This window comes from Apium graveolens, chromosome 7 (assembly GCF_009905375.1).
Source record: "Apium graveolens cultivar Ventura chromosome 7, ASM990537v1, whole genome shotgun sequence".
Classification (NCBI taxonomy): Eukaryota; Viridiplantae; Streptophyta; class Magnoliopsida; order Apiales; family Apiaceae; genus Apium; species Apium graveolens.
The window spans coordinates 271,776,581-271,786,881 of record NC_133653.1 but is presented as its reverse complement, the minus strand read 5'-3'; the positions used below and the strand labels follow the sequence as shown (position 1 = coordinate 271,786,881).

At 35.3% G+C, this 10,301-nt stretch overlaps 1 long non-coding RNA gene across 1 annotated transcript; it reads right to left on the bottom strand.

Annotated features, from left to right (window-relative positions):
* Positions 1-6,462: 6,462 nt before the first annotated feature.
* LOC141671027 (uncharacterized) lies at positions 6,463-10,190 on the bottom strand. The gene is made up of 4 exons (XR_012554900.1): positions 10,028-10,190; positions 8,186-8,252; positions 6,896-6,997; positions 6,463-6,795 (listed from the first exon to the last, which is right to left on the bottom strand). It is a non-coding gene; the product is annotated as an uncharacterized LOC141671027 (long non-coding RNA).
* Between the last annotated feature and the right edge of the window lie 111 nt (positions 10,191-10,301).

Sequence of the window (10,301 nt, the reverse complement as noted above, 5' to 3'; positions counted from 1 at the left end):
ACAACAGATGAGTCGCCAAACCCTTCAAGAGGACTTGACTGTTCTTGAAGAGATTATTGCCCTCCACTTAAGCTGTGATGGAATGCAGCAATATCACTTCCAGGATAAAACAGCAACAGATCAATCTAGCCACAGAACCAACAATGATCAACAGCGACTCGCACCTCAGTTTGCCCAAAAAACCTATGCAACTCATATATGTTTGCGAGGTAGGCACCGAGACTTGTATCATTTAATCTCAAGTATACCTCTCAATATATAGGCATCTCAAGTTGCTCTTCTTCTATTTTACTCGATGTGGTACACCAAGTAACAAAACAGAAAAAATAAACAAAATGGGTTTTCCTTATTATTTATATTATATCCTGATTAATTAATATTAATATTACAAAATATATTCAGAGTATGATTAAAATAATCCTTACTCAATATATTTTATATTAATAATTAAATAATCAATATAAATAATTAAACTTGTAATAGAAAAGAAAAATATAAGAGTTACCACTAGCACTAGGCCACACAAGCATTCCACTTATGCTAGTAGTTGTAAACAAAACTAACACAAGATGCTATATAAACTCAATATCTTTCTTTTACAATACCAATGTGGGACAAAATCCCCATAACCCATTTCAAACAAGCAACTTTGTCTCAATATATTCATGGATTCCACTAAGAAAATATCTTAGATCCAAATATGAAAGTTTAAGTCCTCATGTCAAGGAACAACTTCCAAGTGTTAGTTTCCGGAAATCATATCAAGAACATATATAAAATATGCCTCAAACTTTCCATTTTCTAACAATCCCCCACAAATCCATAATTAAATTGCATATCGGATTTTATCATGACTTGCTTTTCAGAGTCGGTACCCCTCCGGGTTTGAACCCTCCTAAGTCCTCTACTTCGATGGGTACCGGATACAGATGGAATGTTTCACCTTGAATCTTTATCCGTTGGGTGTAACCACACTCCATAGACGACGACAAGTCAAAGGCTATGGTGCCAATCTACGGCTTTGAGACGTTTCATGTCTCGATCCTGTTCGTCGAATGTTTCGAGAAATAACCCTTTCCTCTAATTGCGACCACACAATTACATTCGCTTAGCTGGGCATCTCCATAGATGTACTGCTATCATCTCGTCAAACGACTTGACCCCATTCAGAGTTCAAATAACTCTTGCTTACTAGCAGTTCAAGTACCTCTTAAGGTTTATAGGGAATAGACTCAGATACATAAGTATCTAAATGTATATGGTAGAGGTACTACCAATTCATCCTTACAACTTGTTATTACCACATTGAATACACTTCGAGGGATCTCCTCTCAGGTGTATTGGGTTCCCGCTGTTGATGAATTATGATGGGTTACCAGTCTCATTCCCAACTCGACTTAAGGACTATAGCATGCTCAATCCCTTTAGTCAGCGGATCAGCTATATTATCTTGAGTTCATATGAACTCTTATAGCAATAATCCTATCAGAAACAAGACCCCTTATAGACTTTAGTCTAACTTGGATGTGTCTCTTTATTTTAGCATTATACTTTACACTTTTGACTTTGTCGATAGTTGTACGGCTATCACAATGAACAGAAATGGCAGGAATCGGCTTGCTTACTACAAGTAACATACTCATGAGTCCATGTAGCCATTCAGCCTCCGTCCCCGTGGCATCAAGTGCACACAACTCAGCCTTAAAAGTAGACCGAGTAATCAAAGTCTGTCTAGAAGACTTTCAGGACACTGCTCCACCCGCAAGGGTAAACACATATCCAGTCACTCCATTGGAACCAGATTTCTTAGCTATCCAACTTGCATCACTGTACCCCTCGAGTACCCCCGGAAATCTCCGGTAATGCAAGCCAAGGGAAATAGTTCCCTTCAGATATCTAAGAACTCTATCCAGTGCCTCCCAATGAGTCTTGTTTGGACAGCTTGTATATCTAGCCAACTTAGATACAGAATAAGAAATATCTGTCCTAATCACATTAGCAAGATATTGCAAACTCCCAATAATCTAAGAATACCTTAACTGAGACACAGGAACTCCTGAACTATTCTTGACTAAGGCAACTTTTAAATCATATGGTGTACTAGCGATTCTACAATTTGAATAACCATACTTCTCAAGTATAGATTTCTCTATATAATGAGACTGTGACAAAGTTATTCCATCAGTTGACTGAGTCAACTTGATCCCAAGAATCACACTAGCTTCACCCATATCCTTCAAGAAACTCTTTGTCTCGTTAATAATCTCAATATTGGTTCCAAACAACAAGATATCATCTACATACAAGCACACGATCACACAATCATTACCTCTAACCTTATAGTAGACACACTTGTCACTTTCATTAACAAAAAAAAATCCAAAGTCTAAAACAGTTTCATCAAACCTTTTTATGCCAGTCTATAGGTGCTTGTTTAAGGCCATAGATGGACTTGACTAGTCTACATACTTTCCTCTCATTACCAGAAACAACAAATCCCTCAGGCTGATCCATATAAATCTCTTCTTCAAGGTCACCATGAAGAAAAGCTATCTTTACATCCATTTGATGGATGATAAGACCATGTACAGAAGCCAATGCAATAAGCATTCTGATTGTTATCATTCAGGCAACTGGAGAATATGTATCAAAATAATCAATGCCTTCCCTTTGCCTAAAGCCCTTAGCAACTAGCCTAACCTTGTACTTATTTATTGAGCCATCAGGGTTTAGCTTCCTCTTGAAAATCCATTTACATCCAATAGTAGAACACCCTGGAGGAAGATCAACTAACTCCCATGTTCCGATTGAAACAATTGAGTCAATTTTACTCTTTACAGCGCCTTTCCAATGCCTTGACTCTGAAGAATCCTTGGCTTGACGGAATGTTAAAGGCTCATCCTCGACATTGTAAGTGATAAAGTCACTTCCAAAGTCCTTGACTACCTTTGAACGCTTACTCCTTCTAGGTTCCTCTACTTCGTTAGGAGTAGAGCTACTACCAGGATCCACCCCCATATGTGTCATCTTTTCCACATGATCAGGAATAGAACTTGATGTGTGAGTGGGATCATCCTCAGAGCTACCCAAAGATATACCAGTCTTCATTGGGAATACTTCCTCAAAGAAAGTTGCATCACGAAACTCAACTATCGTATTCGCCACAATACCATCTATGTCAGATTTTAATACTAAAAATCTCATAACATTTGTGGTTTCAAGATAGCCCAGAAAGATACAATCAACAGTTTTCGGACCCAATTTCTTTCTCTTATGTTCAGGGAAAAGCACCTTAGCAAGGCACCCCCACACACGAAGATAACTCAAACTTGTCCTACGCTTTCTCCATAATTCATATGGTGTCTTGTCCATATGTTTTAGAGGGACTTTATTCAGAATATGGCAAGCCGTATTCAGAGCCTCTCCCCACATGTACTTAGGTAACCCAGAATTAATTAGCATACTGTTAATTATGTCTTTAAAAATTCTGTTCCTTCGTTCTGCCACCTATTAGACTCAGGTGTGTATGGTGGAGTAACCTCATAAACTATACCATTGTTTGCGCAAAATTCATTAAACAAGGTACTCGTATACTCACCACCTCTATCAGACCTCAAACATTTAAGTACTTTGCCAATTTATGTTTCAGCTTCATTTTTATACATAATGAATTTATCTAGTGCTTCATACTTATGTTTAAGCAAATAAACATAACAATATCTACTACAATCATCTATAAAGGTAATGAAATATCTACAGTGATCCTTAGTCAACACACCACCAAATTCACATATGTCTGAGTGTACTAAATCTAACAAGTCTGAATCCCTAACAACATTATGAAAAGGTTTCCTTGTTTGTTTAGCAGTTACACACACTTGACACTTAGATTTCTTATCAATGGCGTACTTTGGAATCAACTCTAAATTCAACATATTCTTTAGAGCACCAAGATTTTAAATGACCAAGTCGTAAGTGCCACAAATCAGATGATTCTACACAATTAACAAAAGGTGCAACACTATCATTAATAAAACCACCCAAAACGGGTTCAACATTTATTAAAAACAAACCATCAGATAAGTAACCCTTGCCAAAGAATGTACCAGTATGAGTAATAACTACTTTATTACACTTCAAAGAAAGTTCAAAGCCGTTTTTAACTAAACAACTTCCACTTATAATATTTCTACGAATAGAGGGAACATGATACACTCTAGTGAGAGATAGAATCCGCCCAGAAGCAAACTTCAGGTCCACGTTTCCTATTCCAAGCACTTGTGCAGCACTAGCATTCCCCATCGTCACTGTCGCTCCATGACTCTGTTGATAAGATACAAACAAGCTAATATCAACATAAATATGTACATTAGCTCCAGTATCAATCAACCACTCATGTGACAGATAAGTGGAAAGTAGTACAGGGTTGTAAGTAACATACCCGTCATCGGTTCCAGAGGCAACAACCTCACCAATGACCATGTTAGCTACTGGCCCACTCATGGTTCTAAGTCCAAGCACAGTATTTGCTTGAGCTACCACTACAGCTTTCTTAGCTTTCTTACTTGGACAGTCCTTGCTCCAATGACCAACCCGTCCACAAGACCAACATGGTTTGTTCGCCTTTGGTTTCTTAGCCTTGTTCTTGTCAGGTTTAGTGTTAGCCTTCTTAATGACTACCTTTCTTTTCTGTCCTACAGTCACTACATTTACCTTCGAGCTCCCATGTTCCACATGCAACACATGTCCCTGTTTGGACTTGTGCTGCTCCTGTACTGAGATGTCCAACATCAAGTTAGTCCATGTGATCTCTCCTTTCTATCTTTTCAAGGAGAGAGCAAACTCTTCCCAAGACTTAGGGAGCTTTTCAGTCACAGACATCACTCGAAACTTATCAAGCAAGACCATACCGGACTCACCCAAATCATGAACTAACATCTCAAACTCATGAACCTGTTCAGTCATGGATTTTCCATCCACCAACTCAAAATCAAGAAACCTAGCCACAGAATACTTCTCAAATCCTTGAGAATCAGTATTATGGGTTTGGTCCAGCTTATCCCATAAGACTTTAGCAGTATAGGCATCTGATGAATAAACATCAAACAAGGTGTTCTCCAAGGATGCCAAAATTGGCTGCCCTAGCCACCCCATCCTTCTCAGCCCATAAAGCATAAACCTTAACAGATTCAGCTTTCTCTTGATCCAACCCAGGAGGATCATACTGTACCACTAACAATAGACCCTTAACCGTTAACTAGAGCTTCATCTTTTTCTGCCAAAGAGAAAAAGAAGCTCCACCACTAAATTTATTAGGCATACCTGATACATCAATTGGATGGGGAAAACGATACGTGGTCCAGTCAATGGTAGTAGTACCACCAGAACCAAAATAAGTCTCAACAGTTTTAGGAACATCACCAGTTTCGTTAACCATCTTGCTAATTAATATATAACACAGATAATCTCTTCAAGATTGTTGGATATAATTCTAACTACACAGCAACAATGGGCAGTTATATATATAATAACAAGAACATGAAAAATAACCAACTAATGAAATAAAACACGAAGGCAATAACAAACTATAAAGACTGTAATTGACAAAAAAAGTAAGAAAACTTATCTTTTATCGCTTTCCAAATTCTGATAAGAAGAAGAACACAACAGCTGAGTCGCCAAACCCCTCAAGAGGACTTGACTGTTCTTGAAGAGATTATTGCCCTCCACTTAAGCTGTGATGGAATGCAGCAATATCACTTTCAGGATAAAACAGCAACAGATCAATCTGGCCACAGAACCAACAATGATCAACAGCGACTCGCACCTCAGTTTGCCCAAAAAACCTATGCAACTCATATATGTTTGCGAGGTAGGCACCGAGACTTGTATCATTTAATCTCAAGTATACCTCTCAATATATAGGCATCTCAAGTTGCTCTTCTTCTATTTTACTCGATGTGGTACACCAAGTAACAAAACAGAAAAAGTAAACAAAATGGGTTTTCCTTATTATTTATATTATATCCTGATTAATTAATATTAATATTACAAAATATATTCGGAGTATGATTAAAATAATCCTTACTCAATATATTTTATATTAATAATTAAATAATCAATATAAATAATTAAACTTATAATAGAAAAGAAAAATATAAGAGTTACCACTAGCACTAGGCCACACAAGCATTCCACTTATGCTAGTAGTTGTAAACAAAACTAACACAAGATGCTATATAAACTCAATATCTTTCTTTTACAATACCAATGTGGGATAAAATCCCCATAACCCATTTCAAACAAGCAACTTTGTCTCAATATATCATGGATTCCACTAAAAAAATATCTTAGATCCAAATATGAAAGTTTAAGTCCTCATGTCAAGGAACAACTTCCAAGTGTTAGTTTCCGGAAATCATATCAAGAAAATATATAAAATATGCGTCAAACTTTCCATTTTCTAACAATATCTTCTATTTCCGTGTGTTCCATCCAAGTAATCTGTCATCATGAAATATATTAAGACAGCCTGGTCAGAAAACACAAAACACATATGGTTGCGATATAAAGACTTAACAAGACCTTCGAGTGGCCATTGAGCATATCTTGAATTAAGCACCAAGAAGGTAGACGATGAACTGGACTCTGAGAATTAGAAAAAGGTCCTTGGGGAAAGTCATAGGAAACGTCAACTATAGCCCATGCATTTTGCTCAATTTGCTGACAAAAACGAAGAAAATAGAATTCACGGGTTGGCACTAAAGGGGACAACACCTGCAACTCTTCATACATCTGAAACAATAATAAATTCATTTTCAAGATGTTTCTACCATATTGCATACAAAGATTATACAGAAGTGGAGAAAAAGTGAATGAAATGAATATATGTTACCATTTGTAACAAGCCATTCCGACTACCCATCAATCCAGATGATATAACTTCAACTGTTGTTGCCGTTGAAAAAAAATTGGGAAAAGACTCCATCCACTTGTTCTACAAAGTAGGAATATATTCACAACCCGCGTCAAAATATTGCACAACATTTTAGTGTTTAAGTGTTAAACCAAATTTATTAATAGAAAGAATACGAAAACTAACAGCATCCATAAATATATCAACTAAATCCAAACAACAATCGATTATCACAACCTGACTATCTTCACATCGTTTTAGTTTAATTGAACTGCCTTGTAAGTGTGTTTATATATATGTTTGTATATTTGTACCGTAACATTTGTGTAATGTGTATCCGTTGGCTAACTTAGGTATTATGGCTTTGTTATGACCTCTTTCCTTAAAAACTACTCGATTAACAGTCCGGTCAACAGCACCATCAACAAAAAAGTAAAATAGTGCGCTTTAGCCTCGCAACGCATCGCATCTCGCATATGCAAGCACATATGTGCGCTTTTAATAACACTGCTCCTATGTAATTGACATATTTCTTTTATCGTGAAATTATACTCCAAAACCCTCGTGATGGCCTCCTCATCGATGAATATAGAAAATTTTAGCCTTACCCTAAAATGGCAACAAGATTTTTCGAATCATATCAGTCTAGTTATCAAAGCATATTACAATTTGATGGTGAAGCGCATTACACCCTATCCAATATGCAGCACCATTAAAAAAATCAACATCATGGCCCTCAATGCCATCAATAAAAAATTCATGACTTTTTTTTATGTATTGGTGTTCAGACTGTAAACACCAACAATAACCGAGTATGATTAACCAAAAGATTTAATCAATAGACTACCCACGGATTTAGAAGGCCGCCTGATCCAAAAATTGGGATTAACAACAACTACGAGGATTACAAAGTTTATCTAGGGTTTGTGAGTTTGCATTTGAAAAAATTATATTAGAGTTTAAAGTTTCTTTGTTTATGGTAACCAGTATATTTTTAAAGAGGCTAAAGATACCGGAAAAAATTTGACGCCAAGTTTCACAAAAACTTCTTTAAATGGCAAAGCGTAACCCGCTCTAAGTAAAATCAAAACCACTACCTAATTCATCCTGATATCTTTTCTTTTTAATTTATCCAAACATCTTCACTAAACAAGAGAACATGTATAAAATAATTTTTGACGAAAACCACTAAACCAAAAACTAACTAGACTTAAAAAGATAAAAAAAACATTAAAACTTTAACTTTTTAAAATGTGAAAGAAGAATTACCTCCAAAAGCAAGCTTTTTCAAGGGCAACTCGATCTTTTCTGGAGCAATTTCTTCATTGTTTGTTTGCTGTAACAAATTCATAAAGAAAAGGTTAATCAAGTTGAAGACCTCAAAAATATTGGATACGAGCTTTTCGAAAGGAAATTCAAACAAAACATAGTTAAAATTTTATGCCATAGTTAATCTTTCTCGATCAATTGTGCTTCTCCAAATTAGTAAAAAAAATTGTGCTTGATCCAAGTTTTAGCACGAAGGGTAAATCAAATATCGATATGAATCATGAAATCCAAGTTCAGTCCTATTCACAATAGAGTTCGAAAGTAATATCCTTATACATACTAAGCCTAAGTGGTTCTTATTAGGATTTTTTGTCATTATACTACCAAAAAATCCTCTATCCGTTAATTATTAAAGTTAGCATATCATCAGTTAAATTACAAACTGCTTATAATAACTATGTGTGTAACTGTATTATAGTACCTCTAAAATTAATTAAAAAGAATCTTAAAATAACCATAAAGAATATGATAAGAAGGATCCGCAATACAATCATTGAGAATATGATTGCAGTATTCTAATATGAATAACGATATAACGAAGTTAAAGACATTCAAATAACTGTACATCGCATGGGTTATAAGCTATTATTAATAAAACATTTTCAAAACCTAAACTTACATTAAGATATTTTTTGTTGTAGTATTATTGAAGATATAATCAATATGTGGTTAAAGAGTTGAAATTGTAGGTGAATCAAGATCTTATTTTGTGAAAAAAGTGACAGAAGAATTTTAGAGAGACAAATAGAGAGGAGAATAATGATGGTATCAACCACAGAGATTTAGATTAGAGCTAGGAAAAAAGTATCTATAGAATTTAAGAATAGATAATGAAAGAATGAAATGAAAAAGAAAATCTAGTAGATACGTGGCAGTCGGGGAGTCTTCGTGGATGAAAGACCGTGATATTGTTAAACCGACATTGTTAATCTATGTGGCTTTTCAATATAGTGATAGATGTCTTAACTCCTTTTAGTTAAATACTGAATATAGACATGTAAACGTGACAAAAGGGATAAATTGTTGGTCAAACTTTATACATGTATATATGTCTATATGAACTAATGATAGATAACGACCGAACAAGAAATATGCTCATAAAATCTTAGATATTAAATCTTATCACAAATATCTTTTAACTTTCTTTCTTTAGCAAAGAAAGAGTAGGAATAGCTCGGTCATATGTACCATACAAAGAAAGGTCTTCTATTCATTGAAGAAAATAATAGCAAGCGAGATATAGAAAGCAGATGGCCCTGTATGTAAAATCTTGCCGCCGAAGAGTCATTCTCAAATGAGAATAAAGAAAGTTTTTGGGCAATACTAGAAAGGAACTGGCCCTTATCCACAAGGCAGAAGAGCTGATTGTTGGCGATGACTTGGTGAAGGGATAGCATTTTAATACTATCAAGCACACACAAACTAGTGAAATAGCATTTCAACACTATCAAGCACACACAAACTAGTGAAATTTTTTAGAGTCACTACGCTTGATTGATTATATGCTTCAAGACTTCAACCACGATTACACTACTATATATATGCTATATATATATATATATATATATCAATCTTGGTATCAAAGCATATTACAGATATTTAGTATTCAGACTATAAACACCAATAATAAATATATCACAAATATATGTTAGGCTCGTGACGATCTTCTAAAAAAATGATAGACACACAATATATCATGCAATGATTCATACCAGCAGAGATAGTAGGCATGTAAATATAGCATAATTTTGATACAAACATTCAATGGAAGATAGATTTTACCAGTAGTTTTATGAGAATTTCTCCTGAGAGTTCTTCAGGTAAGTCAAAAATCGAAACGTATTGATTATTGTTTAACGTCATCTTCCTGTGCTTTCTCGGTGGAGAAATGAGAGGGTTTGGATAGATTTCATCCATGGATTTGTAAAGCCGCCGCCTGCTCTAAAAATTGGTTTGGTTTGTAAATTTGTTGAGGGTTTTATGAGTTTGCCTTTAGATTTCTGGTTAATTTACAATAAATTAGGTATATATGGTCCAGAGAGTCCGATTCAGGTGT